Source organism: Arvicola amphibius, chromosome 7, assembly GCF_903992535.2.
Source record: "Arvicola amphibius chromosome 7, mArvAmp1.2, whole genome shotgun sequence".
Classification (NCBI taxonomy): domain Eukaryota; kingdom Metazoa; phylum Chordata; class Mammalia; order Rodentia; family Cricetidae; genus Arvicola; species Arvicola amphibius.
Window position 1 is genome coordinate 101578063 of NC_052053.1, and position 8512 is coordinate 101586574.

The 8512-nt window shown below is 48.3% G+C and overlaps 1 pseudogene; it reads left to right on the top strand.

Moving 5' to 3' along the window:
- Positions 1 to 429: 429 nt before the first annotated feature.
- Positions 430 to 8037, top strand: LOC119819394 (annotated as a pseudogene).
- Positions 8038 to 8512: the final 475 nt, after the last annotated feature.

The window sequence follows — 8512 nt, forward strand, 5'->3', positions numbered from 1 at the left end:
GCTGAACCAGGTCACCAGGAGAGGGATAACCTGTTTGCTTTGCTAGATGGAAGGAATTACAGCAGTTTTTCTGCCAGTGGGTTCAGGAGAGGGGGAAGAGGTGAGGCGCAAGAGGAGAGAGAAGAGAATTGGTAGAACCGGGGAGAGGCCCGGCATCTGGTTCACCCATGTGTAAAAGGGATGAGTCAGATATGCTCCTGCCAAGTGCCGGGTGCTGAACTAGGTGTTGGAGATGCCACGGTGGGAAAAGGCGATGATGTTCCTACTGTCCTGCATGTGTTGATCTCATTAGGGAAACAGACAAAAGAAAAAAAAAAGGATGCAAATTAATACTGCAGCGTGACAGCCGTGGCTTGGGATAGGCATCAAGGCGGTGGTGGTGGCAATGTCTTTGAGACATTTCTTTTAAGCTGACTTGCAATTTGGGGCATGGGGAATGGGAAATTGACTGAGATAGGCTCTCATGTAGCCCAGGTTAGCCTTAAATTCCACTATGGATATGAGATAGGATCTCCTGTAGCACAAGGTTAGCCTCCATAGCTCCACTATGGAACTGTGAATGACCTTGAACTTTAGATCCTCCTGTCTCCACCTCCTGAGTTTGGGAGTTCTAGGAATACACAATCACACCTGATATTTATACAGTGCTGAGGATAGAACCCCCGTCTTTGTGCATGCTAGGCAAGCACACTACATTTCAGCCTGAGTTTTAATGTATGACAAAGAGATAGACGTTCATGTGAAGAGCCTTCGGGAAGAGAAGAATAAAATAACAACTTCCAGACCCTGGGGGTGAGAGCTTGGCCCTTCTTGCCAGTGAGGAGGTGAGGCTGTAAGCATGGAGCAATCAGGGAGGGCAGAGTGAGAGAGAAGGTTAAGGACTGGCCATCGGTGGCCTTTTCTAAGCAGCCAATAAATTTTATGGGCAAATTCTTAGATAACTCAAGGCTAGAAAGGACAGCTCACACTGCTAAATGGCAAAAGTGGAATTTAAGAAAAAATAAAAGCATTCCACAGATGGCATATAACAAATCTCAATGTCAGAGTTTGCATCTGAACTCCAAAAAATCAACTGCCAAAGTGCGACGTCAGAAGGTCAAGTGTTCCGCTGTTCTTACAAGGAAAACACTGGGCTTCTGAAACGTAGAGCCCAGGACAGCAGAACAAGCAACAGCTCATACACTGAGCACAGCAACTGGAGTGACAGGCTTTGCAACCTTTTCATGGGAACTGTGGTCCTAGGAGCAGAAGTGAGGGAGTTGAGGGGTGGGGGTGGAGACAGGAAAAGAACAATAGCAGAGCTGAATTGTTGAGCTAGCCACATCCATAGCCAATGCCAAATCCTTTGTGCAAGCATCTTGGGACAACCTGGAGGGCAAAGCCATAGACCCAGTTCTCACTGCCCCACATACTACCTACAGGTCAGAGGCCTTCTCGGGGACACCTCTGTTCCTCATGCACAGTGCCAAAGGAGTTAACATGGTGGTGGCCCCACCCACCCAGTGTCACTCAGCGTTCTCCCTACCCAGTGTCAGAGACAATTGGAATAAGAGGTGACCCCACACATTGCAAGACCTTGCCTCAAAAATAAATAAATAAGTAAACAGTCCGTTATTATGTTATGAATAACAAAATATTACCTTTGGTGATAAAATGTACCTGATTATGAAGTATAAAGTTTGAAAAATATCTTATTTCTATTATTATAGTTTACCCGACCCTCTCTCTCTCTTTTAAAAAATGAAAATAGGTTAAGAGATTGCTCAGAGCACTGTCTGCTCTTCCAGAGGACCCGGGGTTTGATTCCCAGCTTCCTCATGGTTGCTCACAATTGTCCCAAAGCATCTGATGCCCTCTTTTGGCCCCCACAAGCACTAGGGGCATGCATGATGTAATGGTCTGTCCTGTCCCTTTAAGAGCTAACCCCCTCTCACTCCCCTCCCCTTCCCTCCATCAAGGCAGGCAGATCTGCTTCCAGTCTGAGCCCTTTCATTTCTGTCTCTCCCCCAAGAGGCAGCTTCTGGCTTCTGCCTAGCTCCCATCTCCCCACTTTTCCCCTCCCCCCTCTCTCTATCTCTCTGTCCCTCTCTCTTTCTCTCTTTTTTTCCTCTCTCTCTGCCTCTTTCTTCTTGTCTCCCCTTTCCCCTTCCCTTCCATAACCCACTAAATAAATATCCAACCTCACTCTGCCTGGCTGCCTATCCATCTTGGTCTCTCACCCACCTTGCAGCTCCCTATCTGGGACTCGTTGCTGCATGGGCCATTGGGGGGCTCCCTGTTCTTGGGGAACAGTGCCATTTTATTTTAACACATGATGCACAGACATACATGCAGGCAAGACACCCACAAACATAAAATAAAATAACTTTTGAAAACTAAAAAGCAATGTAAGCAGTCCTTGAAGTTCTTGATCTCTCCGATAGCCCAAGTCTTGCCAGTTTGGAGAGATCACTACTTCTAGAAGTTCTGCACCCCTACGCCACCCCCTCACACACACACAAACCGTTCCTGAGGGCTTATCATCCCTACAGCTCTCTCCTGCACAGAGAAAGTAAAGAGGCACTGGCTGGCAGTGAGCGAGGAGCCCTGGCTCCTTGTCCAGCTCTGAGGCTGTTTGTCAATATCACCCAGGGCACTCAGGAACATTTTTCACATTACAAGGGGTTTATGGTCCCTTTGTGAACTATTTCTGTGCAGAGCCTGTGGAATCGGGCCTCCGCTGAATCTCAGAAGGAGAGCCTTTTCTGTGGCTCCACAGTCTTTCTATTTTTTAGGCTATTTCAAGTTCAAGGTTGCAGCTCAGGTCTCTCCTATTATATCCCCCACGGAGGTACAATGGTGTCTTTTGGGGGGGAGGCCCCATTGTAGCCGGAGGCTCTGTGAAAGTCTGGGGAATGTTATCTCTTGCCTGCAGGTGCTAAGTTAGCTGGCTATGACTGGCACACCCTCTGTTCCCCTCCTAGGTGCCCTCCCGGGCCTCTTAGCTTCTAGAGGGAGAGCCAGCATGCGTAATTCAGAAAAGCATACACTTGAGGAAATTATCTCCAGGACAGCAGTCCAAAGGGAGAGCAATCTCTACCACTTGGGAACCAAAGTGCCTCTCCTCCGCAGAGCAGAAATTCGGGGCCAGCCCTCAGTTTTGCCATCCTTGACCTGTACGTGGCCATCCTTGCATGATGCTCCTGGTAATTTGTGGACATAGGTGTTTTCCATTCCTGTAGCCACCTCCTTCCTCAGAGCTGGGGCCTCCGTAATCTTCAGACGATATCTCCAGGCTAATCTCTCCTGTGCCCACTTTGGAGAACAAAAATGAGCAGTGGGAAGAAGGGAAATGGTTCTGCTAATCTGCTTCCGACAGGTGACTTTGAAAAAAACAAGGACACAAAAAATGATTTAGGTGGAACTCCCAGCCCTGGAGGGAAACCACAAGAGGACAAGGCGTGCCCTTCTCTGCCTCCTAGTGAGGTTTCCCAATCTGTCTCAGCTACCGGGGTTGACTCGGACTCAGATTTCTCAAATGGAAACTTACTAAAGCCCATTTGGCACCAGGGTGGCAGCTCACTGGGTGCAGCGTAAAGAGACCAGAAATTGATCTAAGTCTGGGCCTGGAGGTGGGGCAGCTATTCCCCTTCCTTCATCCATGAAGCTCCACCTTCCTGCTGGTAGGGTTCACACCCAGGGGGTGCCACACTGGCAAACACAAGCAACCTGGGAAGAGCGCAGAGGTCAAAAGAGCCAAGACTCCTGGGTTCCAGGAAGTAAGCAACAGGCAGAGGCCTGATGGGAACAGAGTAGAATGTGGTGATATTTTGTTTGGGCTTTAACAAACAAATCTTGCCTGAAGATCAGAGTAGAGCTAGCCACACTAGTTATCCCTAGAGGCCAAGCCGTGGTGGCACACGCCTTTAATCCCAGTGCTCGGGAGATTTAGAGTCTGAGAGTTCCAGGCCACCCTGGACTGCGTAAGATCAAGTCAATCTAAAAGAAAAACAGAGCCAAGCAGTGGGGCTCACACTTTTAACCCCAGCATTAGGGAGGTGGAGACAGGAAGTGATATGGCTGGGCAAAGAGGACTCTAAGGCAGGAGGAGACAGGGTCTGAGGTTTCATTGAGAGAGGCATTCAATCTGAAGATTCGTGGGGACAGGATCGTCTATTTCTTCTGAGAGTTTGTAGAGGTTAAGAACTCTCTAGTGGCTGGCTGCTCTGCTTCTCTATCTTTCAGCTTTTGCCCTGGATTCCTGACTCCAGGTTTTTATTATTAAGACCAAGCAGAATCCGTGCAACATCTGGGAGAGAAGGGGAGCTCACACAAAACCTCCCTCTGTGGTTAAGCACCAGGCCTGCAGCCTCTGCTCAGCCAGCCTCATCTCCAGACTACGGGGCGTGTGCTAGACTCTGTATCTGTTCGTGGGGAATGCACACACGGCTGGGAGAGGGGCACAGCCTGCCCTGCAAGAGGTTCAGTAGCACGAGTAAGCCCTCTTACTGTGGCCAGAGAAGAGACGAGGGTGACAGGTTAAGTGGAAGACAGTGCCTGTGGCTGGAGCTATAAGGAAAGCCCTCATGACAAGCAGACGTTGGATGAACTCCAAAAGGAAGAGAGGGTGGAGGGAGAGTGCCCAGGCCTGAGAAAAAAAAGCAAGAACATAGAAAGCCCATGGAGCATCTTCCAACATGGAAATCGTTCCCTCCATGCTCTCCCCAGGACAGACACCCTCTGCTTGCCTTTGACTCATTTTTCAGGAAGTCCCTAAGGAGCCCACATGCCCCTCAGCTTGGCAGGAATAAGAAAACTGTCTTTATTACCGTTCACAGGAAGGACAGTACCGGCAGTGACTAGCATTTGCCGAATGCTTCCTGTGGGCCAGCTGCTGTGCCGAGGGCTCTGTAAGCAAGCACCAGACTCATTCAAGCATTACACTGCTTTTCGCTGCGGGCTCTATTATCAGGTGCTGCCACTACTGACATTCTTAGATCCGTGCTGTTATTAATACTGCCTTAGTTAGTTCCTGTTGCTGGAATAAAACACCGTGTCCAAAAGCAACTTAGGGAGCAAAGAGTTATTTCAGTTTACAGCTCAGGTCACAGTCGATTCCTAAGGGGAAGTCTGGGCAGGAACTCAGGTCAAGAACCTGGAGATAGACACCAAAGCATCAGCCATGGAGCAACACTGATTTTTGGTTTGCTCTTCGTGGCTTGCTCAGCCTGCTTTCTTATAGAACTCAGGACTACCAGCCCAGGGATGGCACTGTCCCCTGTAGGCTGAGCCCACATGCACCCATTCATCGTGAATACGCCCTACTGACTTGCCCATTGGCCAATCTGATGAAGGCATTTTCTCAATTGTGATTCCTTTTCCCGGGTGATTCTAGCTTGTGTCAAGTTAACTACAATAGAAAGGCATTAGATATTATTATTAGGTATCATTTTCCCTGTTTTGGAGATGGGGAGTTTAAGTCCTGCAGACATTAATTTACTAATATAGATACATATATAAGATACATATATAATTTACTCATATAGATACTGATTGGTGGAGACCAGATTTAAACCCAAACCCTGGTTCTGAACCTCCTGTGATTAACAAACCAGTCTATATGTAACCATTAAGTATTTCTTTTCCTGTCTGTCTGCTTGTTTGTTTGTTTTTGAGATGGGGGCTCTTGTATCCCAGGCTAGCCTCAAACTCCCTGTAGCCAAGAATGACCTTGAACTTCAATTCTCCTGCCTGTACCTCCACGACCAGTACCATGAGGTGCTGTGTTGTGGGATATTTATACACTGTAAATATGTAAATATGTAAAGATGTGTCATTGTGATTGGTTTAATAAAATGCTCAACAGCCAATAGCTAGACAGGAGAGGTTAAGCTGGACGTTTGGGCAGAGAGAGGAACTCGGGGACTAAAGCTAGGCTTGAGGCACTAACCAGCAAGACTTGGAGGGAGTCAGACTCACAGATTGGAGGAGAGGTAAAGAGCCATGTGGCAGAACGTAGATTAATAGAAACAAGTTTTTAAGTGGGACAAGCCTAAGCTAAAGGCCAAGCTTTCATAATTAAGAATAAGTCTCTGTGTCATTATTTGGGGGCTGGGAGTTCAAATAAAGTCTGGCTACCGTACTAAGAATGGAACCTAGGGCTTCATGCAAGCTAGGCAAGCACTCTACCAACTGAGATATAGTCCCAGCCCCCATATTTATGTACGTGGGTGTCAAATTGCACAGTAATTCTCTCCTTCCTTCTTCTTTCCCTCCCTTCCCTCTATTGAGACAGGGTCTCCATGTGTAGCCCATGCTGAGCATGGGCGCTTGCTCAGCCTTCCAAGGGCTAGGATTACAAGCAGGCATATACTATCATGCCTGGTTTGGAGGCCGTGTTTCTGGAAGATGGATTTGCTAATCAGTTCTCCCATGTTCTTCAAGTTCAAGTCTGATCTCCCTGGGACCTTCCCTAGCCTTTGAGTTCTCACAGGGGCACCCTTTCTCCTGGCTCCCCACTGCACTTCCAGTGCCACTAATTGGATTGTATCATCCAAGGACTCGGGTCACACGTCACTCAAATGGAAACATCTGATCCCCTCCAACTAGTCTGCAGGTAACCCTGGGTAGTTGCATACCTTGCTTCTCAAGGCAAGAAAACAGTGAGCCAGAGATTGACTCCCGCTGCAGGTCCCTTGCGTTAAAGCTGACACAGGTCTGCAGCGCGTCCTCTGGCAGGCCTGGCTGGGGACTTCAAGGTCATTATACTGCTCAGTCATCTTGGCTGCCTGCCCCTCTGCATCCACCCTCCTTCCTTACCCTGTGGTGACGGTTTTTCTTCTTTTTCCCTGGCAAGCGAAATCTGGCAGCTTCCCACACCTCTCCCCATGCGACTGTGTGACTCTCTGCATCCAAAGAGGCCACTGCAGCCTGTTTCCGGAGAACTCCTGGCCACCTTCCAGAGAGGTGGCTTCCCTGATGCACTGCTCTAGAAGGTCACCGTGCTAGGCGAAGGGCCCAAGCCCCAGCACAAGGTGCTGTCCTGACACCCTTAGAGAAGTCCCCTTTACTGTCACCTCTGAGAGGGAATCAATCCACCCTGTAATCGCTCTCTGGAGGGGTCTGATTGATGGGTCTAGTTGTTTTAGTATTAGCCGGGTAAGTTAAATAAGTCAAATCAATAAACTTTATAGGTCTCCCCAGATTGTTCCAGAGGTGAGACCCAGTTGCTTTCACCTCAATAGATTTAGACCTCTGCCTGAGTAAAAATCAGGAGTCACCTGGGGAAACAGTTTGATTTCTCTTTGAGAGACTCTCTTAGTGCCCTTGAGCCTGTCAGGACTTAAATCAATAACCTTAACAGCTTCCAAGAAATCTGCTGCAGTTGGAGTGTCTCCATGCTGCTGCCTGCTCGCCCAGGCACGTGATGGTTTCAGACACCTGACTGATGGAGGCAAAGGGGTGATGACCAAAACCCCTGCCTGAGCCATCTCTGGGTGGACAGCCAGTACTGCTAGCTCGGGCCTTTGTCGCTGCCAGAGCCCTGTCTCCTGTCTGTCTGTCTGTCCTAGACTTTCTATAAGAAAACAGGAGTCTGAGCGGAGTGAACAAGTAGAGAGGTTGTGTGGTTCAGTCTCAGAAACTGGTAAGCCTTCCAGCGTGGCTGACGGACTGACGAGCAGACTGCGAAATTCAAAGACGTTTTGTCGCTATCTGACAAAGATGGTGATGGAACTGTAACAACCAGGGACTGTGATAGGGTCTCTCCGGCAGAAGCAGAGCAAAGAGACATGATTCGTGATGTAGACGGAGGTGGTAAGGGCACAACTGACTTCCCTGGATTTCTGACAACAACTGAGGAAGAAATTAGGGAGGCATTCGCGTGTTTGACAAGGGCGGCCACGACTGGATTAGTGCAGCGGAGCTTCGGCTGTGATGGCTAACCATGGAGAGAAGCTAGCAGGTGGAGAAGTTGATCAAATGATTGGGGAAGCAGATATCAATGGTGGTGGTCAGGGGAACCATGAAGCCTTTGTACAAACGATGGCAGTGAAGTGAAGACATGGAGCAGACTGTGTTAAGTGCCTTGGACACAATTGGTTGTTTGCCTTTTCTTTCTTTGTGACTTACCTGTAAACTGTCAACAAAATATGTGTGTCTAGTAATTAGGACTTCATTCCTCCTTGCTTCCTTCGCTTATCTTACCCTCCTTGTCCTTAAACCTTAGTTTAGAAAATTACATGTTGCTTACTCTGGACACGTCAAGCCCTTCTGCACGTCTGAACTTAGATGGAGTTGGTCAAGTGGGGGGAACATCTGGGTTATGCCTTTTTTTAGAGTGGTTTTTAGGAACTGTCAGCATGTTGTTGTCGAAGTGTGGAGTTGAAACTCTGCTTGGACTGCAGATAGTCAACAGTGTGTACTCAAAGTTGCTCTCCTGCAAAACGCATTTTATCCGGGTACTCGTACACTATTGCTTTTTTCCATACTGCTGATGCTTATTGTACCAGAAACATTTTCTTTTATTGCTTGC